Below are 18,540 nucleotides of genomic sequence, written 5' to 3'. Positions count from 1 at the left end.
GTTTTTCTTGTGGGAAATTTTATGAAAATGCTTTCCAAATTGAATGAAAACATATTGACTATGCCATGACGACGATGCGATGACGACGACGTCAAGAAAAACAGCGTTGTTGATGGTTGACGGCGGTTGTGGGGATGGGATGGCAAAGCGTTTGATGTTGGCACTGCAAATACATGTCCCTCTATATTTGCCTATAAGTCGGGGTATCTATGTGTTTGTGTGGGTTTTCTATCTGTGAGTTTGCTGTTATCGCCTGCTATTTGTATTTGCTACCCCCGCTGTGTTTCTGTGTGTGTGTGTGCTATTTCTGTGGTTTTTTGAATATGTCTCATTTGAAATTGTTCCCCTGCTATTTGCCTGGCATTTGCCTTTTCTACTTACTTATCGTGTAAATTCCAATCCTGGGACAAAAACATGCTCCTTGGAATTTGATTTGATGTCAGCCAAGAATAAGGCAGGCAGGCACACTGACCACCGAGTACTGGCTAATAAACAACAGGGCGCATAAATTGTTGGCCTAGCCAACATCTAGTCTACGCCCGAATGCCTGCGCCATGGCCAATTGGCTGCAATTTAACAAAATGCATCGGAGCGAAGGATGGAGGATGAGGACTAAAGACCGGAGGACCAAGGACCAAGGACCCAGGGTGGAGAATCCAAAACAAAAACTAAAATAATGTACGGAAAAAATGACGAGGGAATGTTCAGGAAGCTGGCAAAATGAAGCCAGGCGACGAAGGGACGACGATGGGAGATCAAGCGCCGGAATGTTGTGTACTTTCTGTGCACATATATCCAGTTTCCGAAGAACAGATTGCTTTAATAGTTTAGTGCTGGAATTTTCTGGCCATTGAGTTGTGGAATCTTTTCAGTATTTTCCATGAACTCGGGTTAAGTTTTAAGGCGCTTTTATTATTTTTTTTATAGATTAAATGGAGTAACATGTATGTTTTCAATGAAAATCCCTTAGATAAAGTATTTTTATTACAAAAGTATATTATGAAAAATATTTTTATTTTAGTAGGGAGCAAGGCTCCATTTAATCTAACTAAAGGTTAGATCTCTGAAATTGAGTTAGTATTAAATTACATGAGTTTGTCATATTAAATATTATATCTCTATTTTAGTAGGAGACTCACAAGCTTTTATGTGTTTCAGGGCTCTAGTTAATCTAACTTAAGGTTAAGATACCTTTAAAAATGCAGATCTTCTGTAATGAGTTACCATTAAACTACATGAGTTTGCCATATTAAATATTATAAATTTGCATGCACAATCAAAAGTAAGTTTACAAATTAGGGAAATGAAAATTCGACTCTCTGTGGTTTATTTCCCATCCCATCATGAGCTTTGTTTAACAAATGCTTCGTTGCTCCCGCCCCTTTCAGTTCGAAATCCTGATGCTGGGACCGTCAGGTTGTCTTTCGTTTCTGTCGCTGTTTTTGCCATGTACATATAAATAACATCCTGCCCCTGCTGGCTGTCTTCCTTTGACTTGCCGTGCATAATTAAATCAGATCACATTTTAAAATTCCATTTATATTTACCTCTTGTCGGACCCGGTCGGTCTTCGGTCGTCTGTCTGTCTCGCTGTCCTCCGGACTCGTAAATCATGATTAAAAGCTTCGGGCGACAGGGCAAGCCGCCCAACTACTATGCCTAACACGTAGCCAAAAAAAAAAAAAAATAAAGGAAGAAAGCCAGAAGGACAACAACGGGGCGGCAGAAACTTCAAATAAAAAGCGATGCGGCCAGCAAGACGACAGAGCTGGCAGAGTTGTAGTTGCCGCAAAGATGGCAGAATTCTGGGCAAGATTCAATTCTGGAGATACAAGTGGCAAAAGAAGAGCAGTTTCTGCGGTGACTCACAGCTTCTTCACCCGCTAGAAAAAGCAAGGGACACATAGCAAAAACAACAACAAGGCGGAAGCAACAAACAACATAGAAAGCATAGAGAGCTCTAAAAAACAAAAACTGAAAACGTGATATGGCGGGGTAGATTGTACAATGTACATATATGTGCTACTCTCGGCTGGTATATAAGGCGAGATAAATCAAATGTGGCGAGAAATTGCAACAACAATGGCGAATGGCTGGCGAAGCCAAGAGAGGAGTCGCCTTCAACGGCGTCGCAGGACGAACAGGACGAAAAAAAAAAAGAACTAGCCAAAGCGAAAATGCGAAAAATTTATCCAATTTGGTAAAAATTTAGGTCACAGCCGGGGTTCCTCTCCTGGAAGCGCCAAAAGCGCAGCCACAGGAAGAGCTCAAGTGCAGCAAGTGCTGAAGCCATTGTCTTCTCGCTCTCGTTTGTTGTTGGTCGAGGAGCCGAGGAGCTATTAGATAGCGTGAATTTGCACTGGCCGAGCAAAAGGATGCTATGTAGCATAGAGTTGGGGTCTGTACTCTATACTCGACTAACGAAGCCAAACGAAACCGCATGAAACGAGGCGCAGCCGGCACAAAAGTGAGCCATGATAAATATGGCACAAGAGGCCCGGGGAAAATATAAACATAAAGCATAAAACTGAAGGACCAAGGACGAGGGACAACGGACGACGGACGAACGAAGAGTCCCGGTCAGAGAGTTCGGTGAAAGTTTGCAACTGCTAACTGGTTACTGGCAACTGACATTCCCAGCGACACATACACAATTTACAACATCGCACAAGAAGAACCCATTCCCATTTACTGACAACTAATAGCACATGAAATGAGTAAATTATCGCACACTTGGCTGTGCGGCCGAGAAAGCTTCTTGGCTTGGCGCCATCGTCCCTCCTTTACTCCCCCTGCTCACAGCTAATTTGCAGTGAAAAGAAAACCAACAAGCCACAACATTGCGTATACGTGATATTTGCACTCCGTGAGTTCCGAGCTCCGAGTTCCGCATCCCCTACATGCGATGTGGCTGCTGCCAGTTGGTAGATAAGCGAAAAAGTGCAGCGTAAAAAATCGAATGCATATTTCACAAACATAAAATGACACAAAAAAAAGGGAAAAATAAAAAAAGGGGAGGAGAAAAGGTAAAATGGCCAAAGGTAGCAAGTGTCCCGTTTCTCCAGCAGAAAATAGCATTTTCTGAATTATTTCGCCCGATATGAACTTTTGCAACAAGTTCCAATAATTCTTAAGCTGCCAATGAAGGAAAAGCGGAAAGGAAAGGAAGGGAAAAACGGAGGAGAACTGGGCTGTTGCTCTGCATTAAATCAATGAATCGAACGGGCAACGGATGTCAGTAAGTTGCCATTTTGAGAAATTAAAAGTGCCCGTTGCCGTTTTCATTTCCGCCCTGCCATCTACTCGCTTCCGGTGCCTGCGGTCACACTGCTCCTGGCCTCTCCCTCCCCCTTCAGGTAATTCCCCAAACACAATCCTATTAAAAAGAAATGCGTAAGGATACTGAAATTACTTTCGCCCAGCCGGACGAAGGCGAAGGATCCTCAGGATCTTTTGAAACCAAGACTTGGGACCCCGGGAAAAGCCGCAAAGCACTCGATAATGATGCCCTGGCCACGCTGATGCGTCCGATAATAAGCTGCCTAATAATCCAAGGCGACCTGCCGAGACGCCCAGGATGGGCGTGAAATGCTCCTGCTGTTCCTGCTGTTTCTTGGTGCTCCTTTACAGTTCGTCAATTTTAATGGCTCGGGGAGAGGACACACTCGGAAATCGCTGCTAAAAGTAATTCACTTTTATATTAAAAAGATTTTCGTTATGCCCGGGTAGGTCGCTCATTTGCATGGCATCCTCTAGTGTCCTGTCCCTTTTGGCTCTGGCGAGAAAGTAATAAAATAAACAAGTGTCCTGGAAAAACCAAAAGCGAAGAAAAAAGGACAGGCCTGCAGTAAAAACTGGGTCTACACACCAATGTCCGCCGACAAAATGGTGTGAAAGTGATTTATATTTTAATTCAAAAATGAATTATTTAGTACACTTTTTAATTCCTTTTAGTCCCCATTCGCTTTATTACGGCTCGAATCTGAAATTCTGATTACTTTTTATTTGCTTTCATTTCGCGAGAGTTTATTGCATTTGCTTCGGGATTTCGAGAGTCCCAAAGAAATGCAAATATTTCGGCTCATTATTGCGCTACATTTAACAGGGCCAAAAGAGGCCTAAAAGCTGTTGACACTCGGACCCTCTGAAATATAAATTGAGAAAAAAGAAAAAACACGGAACCCAAATGCCGTCAGACAATTTGCTGCTTAAGCGTGCAATGACATGACTGGGAAATGGGAAATGGGAAAAAGGACTTGTGCATAACATGCATAATAAGGCGAGTCAGCAAGGACCTCCAGCTCCTTCTGGATAACTAGTTCCTGCGATGTAATGTCTGCAGCAGGAATTCCTCATCATATGCAAAGCGAAATCTGGCGGTTCTTAAATAAACCATTCCGCGACTTAGCAACCCTGGCTGTATATGTGGTGTGGGCATTATGTAGCGCCCATAAAAGCTGGCTATAACCATTTCTTGGCCTGGTGTGGAGGTCTGGGTGTTCTGTGTAAATGCCTGTGAAATCGACAGTAAATTCTGCACTCTTTTCTCTCTGTTGCAACTGATTATTACGGACACATAAGCAGCCGGGGGAAGGACTACCAGCCACCAGCACTAACAATCCTGGGGCCAAAAACAAGGAAAGCAGAAAAAATATATATATTGTGGGGGCGGCGGTGGCAGGGCCAACAAACTGCGAATAGAATTTGCAGCCAGACTGCAGCAGCAAAAAAATTTGAATATAAAATGCGTTATGCTATGGGATTGACAAAGGGCGGGTGGCAGGCGAAAAAGAGGACCGCCAGATCCTGCGGCAACAATGAAATTGCGTATGTAAATTTCATGTCGTTACCAGCGGCAGCAACAGCAACATTGCTGAAATAATTAAAGTGGAATGCAACCGAAAGAAAAATAGGGAAAAAATCGCGACACGGCCAGTTTGGAGATGGAGCTGCGAGTTTCGTTGGGAGTTGGAGTCACAATTGCAGTTGTCCTTAGTTTCCCGGGTCCCGGGATCGTGGGGTCCTGCTACTGTTTTGTCTATTGCCAGCTTGGCAGCTTCTTTTTTTGTGGGGTCTTTCGTCCTTCGTCCATATGCAAAATAAAAGCAGCAGCAGCATCTGCTCCATGCTCCTAGCTCCTTGCATTGCAAATGGGCGGCTGCGACAGCGAGACACACTGACTGCAACTTGTCAAAAAATGTCGCAACAACTGCGACGCTTTGGCTTTGCTTTGGCATAAATATGAGTGCCATCAAATTAATATGCACGGCATATGGCGGACGATTTTGTGGTGCAACATGTTAAGTGCATTCAGCGCCAGATGCTGCAGCTCCGTCTGCACTTGCCAAATAAATGTAGGCCAAGAAAACGGAAAGAAGTTGGCCATAGATGAGGAAATTATCAAAAAGTACCTCAATGCGTCCTTTAAATATTATTTTCCCTAATTTATATGGCTCACATAAATACCTATATATATTTTGAATATTTTTGTTCCAGTATGTAAACTACAAAAACTGTGAAAAATATTTTTTAGAGATTTTCTCTCTAATGCTTGCTTTTAATATTATTTTTCTTAATTTATATTGCCCACTTAGATACCTAAAAATATTTGGAATATTTTTATTCTACTATCTAAACCCTAAAATCTCTGAACAATATATTTTCCAGATTTTCTCTTTATTTTTAACCCTTATGTTATTCTCTGTATCTTAGAAGGACTGTTAAAATATTCATATAATAATTTTCCTAAAATACAAGTAAACCTGTACTTTATTTAAGAAAAACATTAAAAATTCAACGGGTGCCTAAAAAACTTCGCTAAAATGAAAATGGAATTTTTAAAACATTTCCAACTAATACCTAAGCTGATTTTTTCCCCAAGTGCCTTGCGACGCCTTGGAGCAACTGCATAATGCAGGCAGGACTCTCGGCTGACTCCTTGGCATCTTGGAAGGTTTTTCACGCTCCTTGAGTGACGAGCACGGATGCCCGGCCTGAGTTATGATCCTTAGCCGCATTGCTGCGGCTGGCGTGGCAAAGATAAAACTCCTCCCGGTTTCCTCGAGCGTTTTTCGAGTGTGTGCAAGATGAAGAGCGGGAGGAGCAGGAAGAGCGTTTAATTTGACTCGCAGTTGGCACCCGCAACTGTCCACGGGTGTGAAGCTTTTAGCGGAATTGTCTGCGGCGTGTGTGTAGAGTGTAGGGAGCAGGGTGCAGGGTGCACATGTTGCACTGTCAGCTCAAGTGTGGAAAAACCGGAGCGGATTCCTGTCGCCGTCACCTGTGTTAATATTTGAAATGGATCTCACCGCATCGCCCGGGCGGTCGTGCTTAATTTAAAAGCTTTTCATTAGAACCTCAACGAAAAACAAACAAAATGACAAGCTGTCGTTTTTACCATGCAATACTGGTAAAATTGATATTTAATAATATCATTTGGCCGACTTCTCTCTTTAGGTGGTTGCCTGACTTTGTAAAAGAGAGCAGTAAATTCCACGATAGCGCTCAAAATTTTAAGCATATCGATTTTATATGCCGCATATCAAGTCAAAATTGATACCGCATAATATCAAACGGAACATCGTATCATATCAACGTTTTCTTTGGATGTACAATGTACATATCCCCCATCTACAAAACCCCCTGAGATGTGTTATCTCCTGGCTAATGACATGTGAAATGTGTTGATAAAAAGCGTGGGAATGGCGGGAATGGGGCACTAAGACATTATAAATTTGCGTTCCGAACGTTTGGCAGCTGTTGATTCAGTCCACTCAACGCATCAGTGAGCAAAAAGTGGCCCAGCTTAGTTTTTCGGGGTTTTGTCGGGGGAGTGAAAAAGCCGGATCAGCCGTATCGAAGGCAGTCACGGTCAAAAGATATGGGGGGAGATGGTGGACCTGCCCCTTTGCCACATTAGCCACGCATCACTGGACGCCCAAGAGGAAGGCAGTCGGCAGACAGGCCGACAGCCTGCTGCTGTCGCATTTGATTAGACTTTGTTTGCTCTTCTTCTCACGGGTTTGCTCAAAAGGATATTGATAAAGGCATTTGTATGTCGTCCTTCGAACGTGTGTGTGTGTGTGTGCAAAGGTGCGTTCCGAAAAGTTGAGTCAAAGGTTTTTCGCTTTGACTCGTAATTAATTTGCTTTGTTTCATCCGCTTGGCTGGGCATTCGGGGGGCGTAGCAAGTGGTGGTCTCAGTTGAAATGGCCCTTCGGCCTCGGCCATAAATTATTTTATTAAGCCACTTCGGACGGCCCTTCGGCACGCCCCAAAGTTATGTGAATTATTTTGCAAAAGTTAATTTCATGCAATAAATTCTAAATCGCGTTGGTAACATTTTATGCTCCGCAAAACTCCGCCGCTGGAGGCGATTTCGATTTGTTTTTCTGGAAGTTTTTTTTTCGGGGGGCAGGACTCAGAACTCATAGCCTGCCCCAAATGGTATGCAGCATAATTACATTTTCAGCAGGTGATTAAATGGGCCGTAATTGTTTCTGGCTCTCCTGTTGTTCTCGGGGCCCCACTAATAGCCGTAATTAGTGGCTGATCCCTCGGCTGGGGGATGAGAACTTCTGAGAAGGCCTGCTGACTTTAATTTATGCCCGCGTGTCTCCCAGTCGTTTGTGTTGGTTGGTCTGCTGCCGTGGGCTACATTTAAATTACACAAGTCGAGCGAACGACCTTTCCTCCTTCAGTTGTCGGGGGCAATAAAAGTTTTTCACTCAAAACAATAATTGAGCGACATTGCCGGCCCACTTGACTTGGGTGTGTGTTTGTTTGTGTTTGTCCTGGCTGCCTTACTGCCTGGCACTTCGGGCATCAATAAGCATCTCTTGATAAATGTCCAATTTAATTTTGCTCTCTTTACTTATCTCTGGAACTGGCGCTGCGCCTTTGATTCGGCTTCACCACCACCAAACGCCCACATTTCTGCTTTTTTTGTTCGTTTGCTTCCTTATATGCAGGAGGAGCTTTTCCAGCTTTTTATCCCATTCTTTTTTCCTTTTGCCGATTTTATTTCGTTTCATTGGCACCATTTCTTACACTTTGTCGGCTTCTTTTTATGCGCTCTGTAATCACGATACGAGCGAATGAATGGCATATTCGTTTGCCACTTAAGCAGATAAGCATTTCAGCAATTGAGCGTCGGGATTATGGGCGAGGAGGAGTTCAATTTATAACCTGTAAGTGAGAGGACAAAAAAAAATTTGTTAAAAAATTATTACACGGTGAGTTTATGGCCGTCACTCACTTGTTGCTGGCTGTGATTTTTATGGAGTGTATTCTATAGTCGCATATCGGTTTGGGGATCAGTCATTTTTTTCTCGGCTTCCCCACATCAATTCCATGATTTTCATTTTTTGTTCCCCCTCTTTGCTGGCCAATTTATTTTTCCTTCCATTCTTCTTGGGTTTGGCCATTTCGGTTTCTTTGGGTTTTTTTTTTTGCAGCTTGCGCTTTAAATGTAATTTAATTCGTCTTCCATTTCTACTTGCAGACACTGCCGCCAGCAGACGGCGTCTGGCGCCGGAACTGTCTAGCGGGTAAGAAATATGCTGAGGCTTTGATTTAATTGAACTTGCGTCATTTTTCCCCCCAAATGGAGAAGGAGATGGGACCAGAGCCTAGCCGAAGGAGCACTCGCATCCGGATGCGGGAACTGTGCATCTGTGCTCTATATTTAAAATACGGGGGCTTATTAAACAGCTGGCGGGCCAGAGACGAACGGGGTCCATTCAGTTTGGCTAATGGAAGTCTGACACTGATAGCAAGCGTGCTCGCCTATGCTCCTGATGCTATGATACACTCTAAAAAAGGGGAAACCATATTGATAACTCCTTTCAAGTTCAAAACATAAAGTAGAGCGAACTTCTTTTTAATCAAGTTCTTATTTACTTTAAAGCATTTTATTAATATTTATAGTAATAAATAAAAGTTATTTGGGACTTTTTTTGTATTAATTTATTTTTATTTATTTTTCTCACCAATTTGCCTGATTTTGTAAATAATGTTTTATTACGGCTCAAATATTTCAGTCCCTGGTTTAAATATTATTTGGTTATATAAAAGCGTAGCTTTATTTTTTTTACAAATTTTGAATTTAGCTAACTGTTGATTATAATAAAATAAAATTTGATTTATTTACTATTTATTTATTTACCAATCATAGTTTGAAAGTAAATAAAAAAGTGTTTTATAGAGTTAAACCTTTAATTATTTGCAAATTTGTCATTTAAATAACTGGTAATTGAAATAACATACCTTTTGATTTTTTTTGGGAATTATTTACTTAGCAATCCCAGTTCGAAAGAAATCTAGAAATATACAAGGTAAAATATTTCTGAGTGCACACCATGGCGGTGCCACATGTGGACCAGGCCAGCATCGAGGCTAGTAAATATTGTCTCATTTGGTATGCTGTGTGCCGTGGCTAAAATCAATAAATCAAAGCTGGCCAGGGATGAGCTGCGATGAGAAGGAGGAGTAGGAGAAGGTGGACCTGGGAACAGGGTCTTGGATGCGACGTCACGAATGTCGCACTCCGGCGCGTGCCTTGGTCCCAGCTGGAGCTGCCAAACATATTTGCGTGCGCCAATGCAAACAATGCCGGGTGCCATAACCCCCAACCACCCCTCCACCCCTGACCAACCGCCACCCACAAGGACCCCTGAAAAGCAGCCAACGAACCGCGCCAACTATCGTTTCAAGGCCGCCTCGCCTGCTTATTCAACCCGCTATCGCAGCCCGCATTGATAGCCTGTCTAATGTTTACAGCAGCTTCCCAGGCCCAGAGGTCCTGACCTGGCAACAGGTTGACCCCAAACCCCACGACTCCACCCCCTGCCCCTCCCACGCAGGCATGCAATGCAAACTTTAACATTGCAGCCCAATATATGTACAGTTTATATATGTGGGATCGGGTCGAGTTGGGTATTTGCCTGCATGTCAGCTGGGGACGGAGCGACCACAAAGGCAAATACGCTTGGCTAAAACTTGAAGCGGCTCAAAAGTTTCACGTTTTAAAGGCTTAACTCAACCCTTTTGGGCCACGCCCCCAGAGATCGGGGCTGTGCTGGTTTTTTATGCGCCGCTCGGTGGGTTTAAAAAGCAATTCCGCAACTGTTTTTGCAATGCCGCACGGCGCACAGCACACAGCATATGTATATGTATATGTATCTCTCGCACTCGTATTCCATATATCCCAGCGGGCTGGCAACAAAGCTACCGAGCAGAGCCATCCCAAATACCATACCATTTCCCAGGATCCCATACGAATACCCAGTCTCCCAGCTCACAGCTCTCAGCTCCCAAACAATGCTGTCGTTATCGTCGTTTTCACTTCAATTAAAAGTTGGCAACTTTTCTTGCCATGTTTACCTAACTTGGCAAGGACGAAGGACTCAGAGAGAGAGAGGAACGAGCTCCGATTGCCATTGTGCAGATTCGTATGGCTGATTACCGAATTACAAACTGTAATGGCAGCAATTGTTTTGCCGAGACTCCCGACTTTTCCATATGCCACATGCAAATGGCAAGTAGGCCGCAAGTTGTCACTGCAAAAAAAGGAAAAGAAAAAGGAAGCCCCAGTCACTAAATGCCTTTAAACGATAGGGGAATGGTTAGTGGAATGGTATGTGGGTGACAGGGAACAATGTCATGCAACAATTTGCAGCAGACACTCAGCGACACACGAGCTCACACATAAAGAAGGTCAGACCTTAAAGCACGTATCCGCCGTGTGGGCCGAACGACTTCCGTGCTGTTCACGCCCCAATGCGTTTGCCCTCTTCTTCCGCCCTTCGCCTTCCGACCCGCTGATCCCACTGCCAGGAATTTCCGCGAACGTTAATTGCGACAAGCCAGCAGCACTCGGGGGCAAAGAGCCAAAGCGCCAAAGAAATGCCATCTGCTTGCACCTGGAAATGGCTAGAGACAGGTGCACGCAACTGTATAACAACTTAGTTGAGGGACTTGCCGCCCTCAAAGGAAATACTTAAAAAAAAAAACGAGAGAAAAAGGTAAAAGGGGAAAAGACTCGTCACACATACGCATTAAATATGATATGAGATGTCCCCAGACTTTGCCAGGTGGTGCTCTCGCCCTGAAACTATATTTTTAGCAAATAATTACAAACATTGTAGCTTTTTAAGGGGGCGACTCCCTGGGTTACCATTTTTAATGAGAAATATTAAAAGGGTTGCAGATTGCACGGAGCAGAAACTTTCGATTAGGTAAAACAACCAAGGACTAGAAGTTTTATCTTATTTAAAAACTGTGTACGTAAATGATAGAAGTCATATTACTAAGAAAAGAAAATAATCATCTATTTAATATATCTATTTTATCGATTAATCGAAATTATCTTTTATTCTCAAAAAAAAAAGGGGTTTTTTTTAAGTCAAAACTAATATACATTTAGAAATAAAAGGCTTTTCATTTAAATAAGCATAGTCTTACTACATAACCGAAGCGATATACTATAAAAATTAACGATAAATTATATAAATTATCGATAATTTCGATCTGGTGCTAATTTTTGGGCATCTCTAGTCGAAAGGGTCATGCTCTAAGGGCGAGCTGCATATGTTGCAATCGAGGCCAGGATGAGTTAGGGGATAACCATTTTATAGAGGTGCCATTTGCCATTTACTTGCCGCCACTCGCTTCGCTTCCTTTCCATTGAGGCTGCTGCTTGGCAGCATGGTATCATTAAAATTGATTTTGCACTAGGATGCTGCTTTGGATGGGGGAAAGCCGAAAGAAAAGACCGAGAACCGTTGGAAGTTGGCTTTTCTATTTGCCAAACACCAAGGAATTTGCTAAATTGCTTTTCAGCTGGCTGCAGCCTCTGCACACCTGTCCGCAAAGTCAGGGGCGTGGAAAAGGGGGACGAAACGGAAGCGGGATCGGTAGCTACTTGGGATGTGCGTTTGGTTTTGCAATTAGTTTTTGCCTCGAGCCAATGGCAAAAAGTTGCAATCGCTGCTTAGTCATACAAAAGCGAAAGCAGCAAGGAGCGGGAAATATATAGAGAAAGGAGAAAGAAGAAAGGACCCGCCACACTCACACTAGCACACGCATGCCAAATTCTTTTTATTGTGGTCTATTGTCAAGTTATTGTTGCGACTTTGGCAACTGTAACAAAAGCGATTAAAACTGCCATAAAACCTGAGCCCATTAATAGCGCAATAATATTATCAGCTTATGTTCTCCGATGGATGCCTCATGCAGCCAACAGCCACAAAGCGATTCCCTTTTACTTTTCGACCTAAACGAACTAAACTTTGTCTCTTGTATTTTCATTAACATTTATTGGTTTTTTACTTAGACGGTCGGGAACATAATAACTTGGTCCGCACACACAATCTCATCCCAGGGGCTGCTGCAGGTCCTTCAGCCTCCTTTAGATTGGGTGTGGGCTGCCTCTCCGACTGGCACACAATATTTCGCGGTCGTATCAGCGTCATCATAAAATAACGTTAATGACGGCAACAAGGTCGTAAAATCAAAATTTCTGCTATTTCAACGCTGAAACCGCTGCGGTTGGGAGTAGCTGATGCTGGCAGCTTAGCAACATTGTTGATATGAGACTGAGACGGAGACCAGACCCCGGCCAACCCAGGCCATGCCATGCCAAACCAGAGCAGATGAGATGAAATGAGATGAGGGACTCTCGAGGAGAAGGAAATGGAGACGGATACGGATACTGAGAGACCCAACCCAGACCAGAGCCGAGACTTTTGCCCTTGCAAACCAGCAGGCGCCGACATGATGGCCTGGTTACAAGCCGCACAATCAAACGCACACAGACAGGAGCACACACATCCCGCAATGCTGTTACTCTGCTGCTGTAACATGTGGCGTATGCGTAATACCACGGAAATTTAATTACTTTAAAGGCGCGCGGCGTTGGCTAGGTCACTGGATTGGAAAACACAAATAAAGCCATCAAACGTGAACAGATTTCTAAGATATTAACCTAGCTTTGAGTGGTTATTTTGAAGATGTGTTTTTTACTCAAAACTTGAGACTTACCCGCCACCTGAAGCAATTGACAAAGTGAATTTCCCATGGAAACACCTCTTCTTATATGACAAATTTCATTTGATGATTATTGTTTTTATGTAGGTATTAAAAAAAATAAGTATTTAAACCAAAATTTCAAAATGAATTCCTCATTGAGATTTCTCTTCTTAGCTGATAAATTTAATTTAATAATTCTTATGTTTATTAATAAACAGATCTTTAAAAAAGAAAACCTTTAAAAAATGTAAGTCTTAAGAAACATTTTTTCATTTTTATCATCACATCATTATTAAATCATTAGATCGTCGAGATAAAAGTAGCTATATTTCAGCAGAATTTTAAGTTTAGGCTTGAGATTTATCAGCCACTTAATGCAATTGCCAAAATAAATTTAGCTTTGTCTGGTCTTATATCTTTTTTTACCACTGAGACAACTTCGCCCTGCTGGAAAATTTCATTTAATGCCCTGCCATGGCAACCAGTTGAAAGGGTCCATATATTTTCTATGTGCTAGTGGGACGGACGTGCAGCTGTTTAAATATTCATTAGCCAGCCGGCACCGCAACTCTCCTGTGCCGCAGGTCAGGGTCGATTTGTGCGCCGCAAGTGAGAAATGATATTTGAAATTAATTTAAATCACCGAAAATGTGAGCCACCAATGAATTGGCCATTGCGGAGGTGCACTTTTCGATGGGATTTGAGGAGGGGTGTTTGGGGGAATCAATGGGAAATCGCTTTCAAGACCTTTTGCAGCCATTGTCTGAGCCCGGGTTTATGGCTCTCCTGGCCGGGGGTTTATGGAGGAGTACGAGTACGAAAGCATCGACGTTCAGATTTTATCGTGCCGGGCGTTAAAAGGTCGTAAATGGCTGCTGTCTGTGGCCTAAGTAAATCAGCATAAAAACCTAACTAAATGAAGACAATCAAAGTGTGACCACGCCCTAAAATGCATATATATATATATTATATAGATAAAGATATATATGTACATGTGTCTCATTTAGTTATAGGGCCACTCGAATTGAGTCACAGCATCTGGTGGACTTGTTTGTCATGGTTTTTGTTGCTCCTCCTCGGCTCTTTGCTCTCGAAATTATGCTGTGGCCAGGACTTTGCCTTTTGGCCTCATTCCTCTCAAAATATTTGCAGGCCAAGCAGCAGCAGCAGCAACCAAAAAAAAAAAAGAAATCCAGTAGTAGCCCAACAATATGGTAAACTATATAAAAATTTGCCCAGGCCAAGGGACAAAAGGTCGGGATAGCGACATCGTTATTGTCCTCATTGTCCTGGCCCTGGTCAAGTGGCTAGCAGCCGGGACGATGACGAGGACGATATAGCTATAGCTATAGCATCAGGAGCAGCATCAGCATCAGCAGCAGTGAGCAAAAACAGCAACAAGAAAGATTTTACTGTCCTAATAAAAGACAAACAAAGGACTTTTGGGATGCCCAGCCACCATGAAGCGCTCTTTCGTATCGCAATTTTCATTATTTTATTTGCCTATAAACGGAGCCATATTTTCTGCTAGTGTATATACGACCCACACACATTCACTCTCCATTCCATTTGTTTATTTGCCTACACTACACAATTTTAAGCAAAATAAGTAATTAAAAAAGTCATAAAGTGGTCGACGGCCGGTCCTTCTATCTCGGCTCCATAAAAATCAATGCCGACAGACTGGGGCCAAAGACTGGATGGAATGGAAACAGTGAGGACGGTCAATGGGTCAGTCGCGCTGAGGTCAATTCACTTGACTTTAAACGATAAACATACTCGGCAACAACAAGGCAAACAACTTGTAAGCAATTAAGGCAACGTATTGACTTCTCCTCTCTTCGCCGGCCCGTTTTGGCCCAGTGCGAATGTGCAGGAGGTGGTTGTTGGCCAAAAAGGAGGAGGATGTTCGAACAAGCCGGCTGTCGCCAACTGTCTGCCGTCCATATCCTTGTCGTCGACATGACGATATTTACCCTCGCTCCATGCACGGTTAACGACGGGAATAAAATAGCAGTCCCCGATCAGCATATCATGCAATTCGATATCGATTCGGTGGGCAGAAGAATGACGGTTAATTTGATTAAATTAATTATGGACTTATGGCAAGAAGAGCAGGACTTCTGTATTCATATTGAGAAATCCAATTTTCATATTTTACTAGGGAGATATTTGATATTGAGCAAGTTACGTAATAAATAAAAGTTATTTAGACAGAATTTCTAGCTAAAATTTATTGAGAAATTTAAGAAATTGTATGTATCATCTTTATCTAAATTTTAGGCAAATAATTATTAAATAAACCAAACAAATCTTCTATTCAGAATTAATTGAATAAAATTGATGCCAACTTTTTTAGCCATCTTTGGGTTTGAAGAGCATATCCATTTCGGTTTCTATGATATTTCAATTTACCCATTTAAATATTAACTGACTGTCTAGCTGGAACTGCTATATTATTGCCCCCTCTTTTCAGTTGATCCGCAGCACTACAGTTTTATTTTGCATTTGTGGCCAGCTTTCGGGCGCCACTGGCCAATTAAGAACAAATTGTTTTGTCTTTGCTTTGTGCGGCGCGCATTTGTTTAAATGGATTTTTCTGGGTATTTTGATTTATTTAAAATACATATTTGTCGTGTATTTTTTTGCTGCATATATGCTATATATATAAATAAATTTCGGTCAATGCGCCCTGCACAAAGTAAAGCGTTTTTATTTTGCATAAAAAGTGTTTATGCGCTGGAAATTGAGGTCGTCAGCGTTTTGGAGTACATGTGAGACTGTGCATGTGTCTGCGTCTGTGAGTGTGTGAGTATGTACAAGTGTGAGTGGCAAGTTTTGGCTCAGGGCTGAAGTGCCACCCACTTTCCACCCCCTCCACCACTTTCACTACAAGGGCCTGCTAAATGTTTGGCGACATGCTGAATACAGGCACAAAAAATGAATTTCTCCGCCTGTTTGCTGCTGCTGCTACTGCTTTTACGACTGCTATTGTTGCCGTGAAGTTGAGCTGTGTTAATGAAATGCGTTTGGGTTTTTTAGCTGGCACAAAGCGCAACTTGCAACCTGCAACTTGCAACGTGCAACGAGCAACTTGCGGAGGCCGAGCGAAAACTTTCGCGACTGCCTCTCGAAAAAAGCCCGCGATTCGCAACTGTAATTAAATGCAGCGCATAACTGCTCCGAGCAGCGGCAGCATTTCGTATATAAAAGAGTACCAACACACAGTCAGACTTACACCTAGAGAAATATATAAGCAAAACGAAACAAATTTAAAAAAAAGTATTTTCTTAATAATCATTCCCTAATATTTCCACTTCCTAAACCTTTTAAAATGTTAGGCCTATTAAAACCAAATTACATTTTATTCTTTTTTAGAAAAGAAGAATATTCAGGACTTAAAAACCAGGAAGTATTCTTGAATTCAAGCAAACCAATTACTTATTTAAATTATGTTTTTATTTTCTACACTTTTTTTAATTATCGTATCAAAAACAGATTTTTTATTAAGAAATTCAAAGTTTATTTAAATTTAACATTGGATAAGGAAGCGGAATTTAAATTCAAGTTAATTTAATTTTATTATTAAAATAAGTTTTATTTATAATTGTTAATACCATTTTGAACTATGATTTTTGTTTCTCTTAAATTTTTTCCTTGAGTGCAACGACTTTTGCGCATTTAAAGTATTTTCACTGCTTTTTGTTTTTCTAGCATTTTGACCTAAAATTTTCGCAGCCACCGCACTAATGTCAAGTATGCTGCCGGCAGAGTTTTCATTTCGCATATGCGGCAATTATGTGCCTTTTCCACGACTCACTGTGTGTGTGTGTCCCGTATGTGTGCGGAAAAATGTGCGAGTGTGTGAGTGTGTCTGGGCACAGTAACAATAATTGCGGGTAATCAAGTAATGCTCATTTGCAGGGCACAACAAAGTGTATCGCGGCGATAAAGACATCGTCGTGTGCTGGCAGCAGGGTTGCGTCAAATGTGACATGTTAATTCCAGGCGAACAGGCAGCCAAGTTAACCGCTGATTGAAGTGCGACGCCCCACCGATAAGAAGAACACTTCCTCTGTGCCAAAGACGTGTCGTCTGATTTTCGCTGAAAAAACCTCCTCGAATGCCTACATATGCGTGAAAGGTGCGACACTTGAGTACGTTACGTATACGCAAAAATAAAAAATTGCGGCTTTATTGCGCTCAACTGTGAGCAAAGCAAATAGAAAGCGGAAAAAACAACGCAGGCAAAGGGAGCAAAAAAAAATTAGGCAAACAAGAATCCAGTCAAATGTGAAATGAAACGAATTTGTTCTGCGAAAAAATATTATTTGCACAGAAATAAATTCAAAAATGCCTAATTCATGGCCAAATGAAAACGTATTTTTAGAGAGTTATTTTTCCAATACAATTATGATTTTTTCTTTGCTTATGCTAAGGCAATGGAATAGTTAGATCGCTATATATTTCCAACTTTATGTCCCATTTTCCGTGCACTGGAATCACACTGAAGGATTAAATAATATTTCAGACGAAACGAGAGCAAATGCATTTATGTCTTTGCTTTGGCAATGACAACAAGTATATTTCCAGAGAAACAATTTTAATTTATAGATGCAGAGGAGCAGCAAACTACCATTTAGCACTGTCAAGATGATATAGAGAAAAACATCTTTATTACTTGAGTTTTAGTTCGTGAAATACAAAACCTTGAACACAAATGTGAGGAAAATGTTATTAGGGAATTTGTCAATGGGTGAACACTTCGCTTTAAGGAAGGTCGACCGTACTTTAATATATTTAATTTTTTTATATGTCAAATCAAAACAATGAAAACATGGAAACTGAAGTCCTTCGGCCTGTCAATATTTTAAAAAACTGTTTTTGCTTGAAATATAAAAATAAATAGACAAAAGTTGTGTAAGACTGACGAACCTTCCCGTTTATCTTCCCCTGGCCATCAATATTCGGGGCAACTTTTAAGCCATCTTCTCCATATTCCGGCCTTTATTTTAATTTATTTGCCATTCCGTCACACACCCTCTCGCCCAGATAAACACGCATACGCTTTGGCAAAAGGCTAAGGGAGTTGGCTTTTAAAAAAAATAACAAACTTTTGCTTTGCTTTGTGCAAAGGGCTAAGAACACAGAAAGCCAACAACAGTTTAGCGAGTGTGTGTGTGTAGCAGGCTGTCAAAAAGTTACTTATTTTCTTTTAAAAACTTGTACGAGTCTTTTGCGCTTTTCCCACTCGACGTCCTCTGATTGCTCCTTCGCCCTGTGCGATGTTTACACAGCTTTTGCTTTTGATAAGGTTAATCAAAAGTTTTTTAATCCATTCTGCATACAGGCAAACATAGACTGAAGGGGGGGATGGGTTGGATACACACATATTCCTTTACCGAGGGCGCGAGCGCAGAGATGATCATCAGTATCAGATTCGTGTGTCCTCATTATACATTAGTGCCTCGCAAAGGAGCAAAAGGAGCAAAAGCCAAGGCTACTCTTAGC

The 18,540-nt window shown here is 41.9% G+C and overlaps 1 protein-coding gene across 2 annotated transcripts in view; it reads left to right on the top strand.

Annotated features, from left to right (window-relative positions):
* The window catches only part of beat-VI (beaten path VI), a 62,283-nt gene that overhangs the window by 17,628 nt on the left and 26,115 nt on the right, over nt 1–18,540 (top strand). The window contains exon 2 of one of the 2 annotated variants that reach the window (XM_070216972.1): nt 8,504–8,549. The exons of the other annotated variant lie outside the window; for it this stretch is intronic. The gene's annotated coding sequence lies outside the window, so the exon portion shown is untranslated. The remainder of the gene's footprint in view (nt 1–8,503; nt 8,550–18,540) is intronic. 2 annotated transcript variants of the gene reach the window in all.

This window comes from Drosophila takahashii, chromosome 3R (assembly GCF_030179915.1).
Source record: "Drosophila takahashii strain IR98-3 E-12201 chromosome 3R, DtakHiC1v2, whole genome shotgun sequence".
Lineage (NCBI taxonomy): Eukaryota > Metazoa > Arthropoda > Insecta > Diptera > Drosophilidae > Drosophila > Drosophila takahashii.
This window is presented reverse-complemented; position numbering and strand designations above follow the sequence as displayed.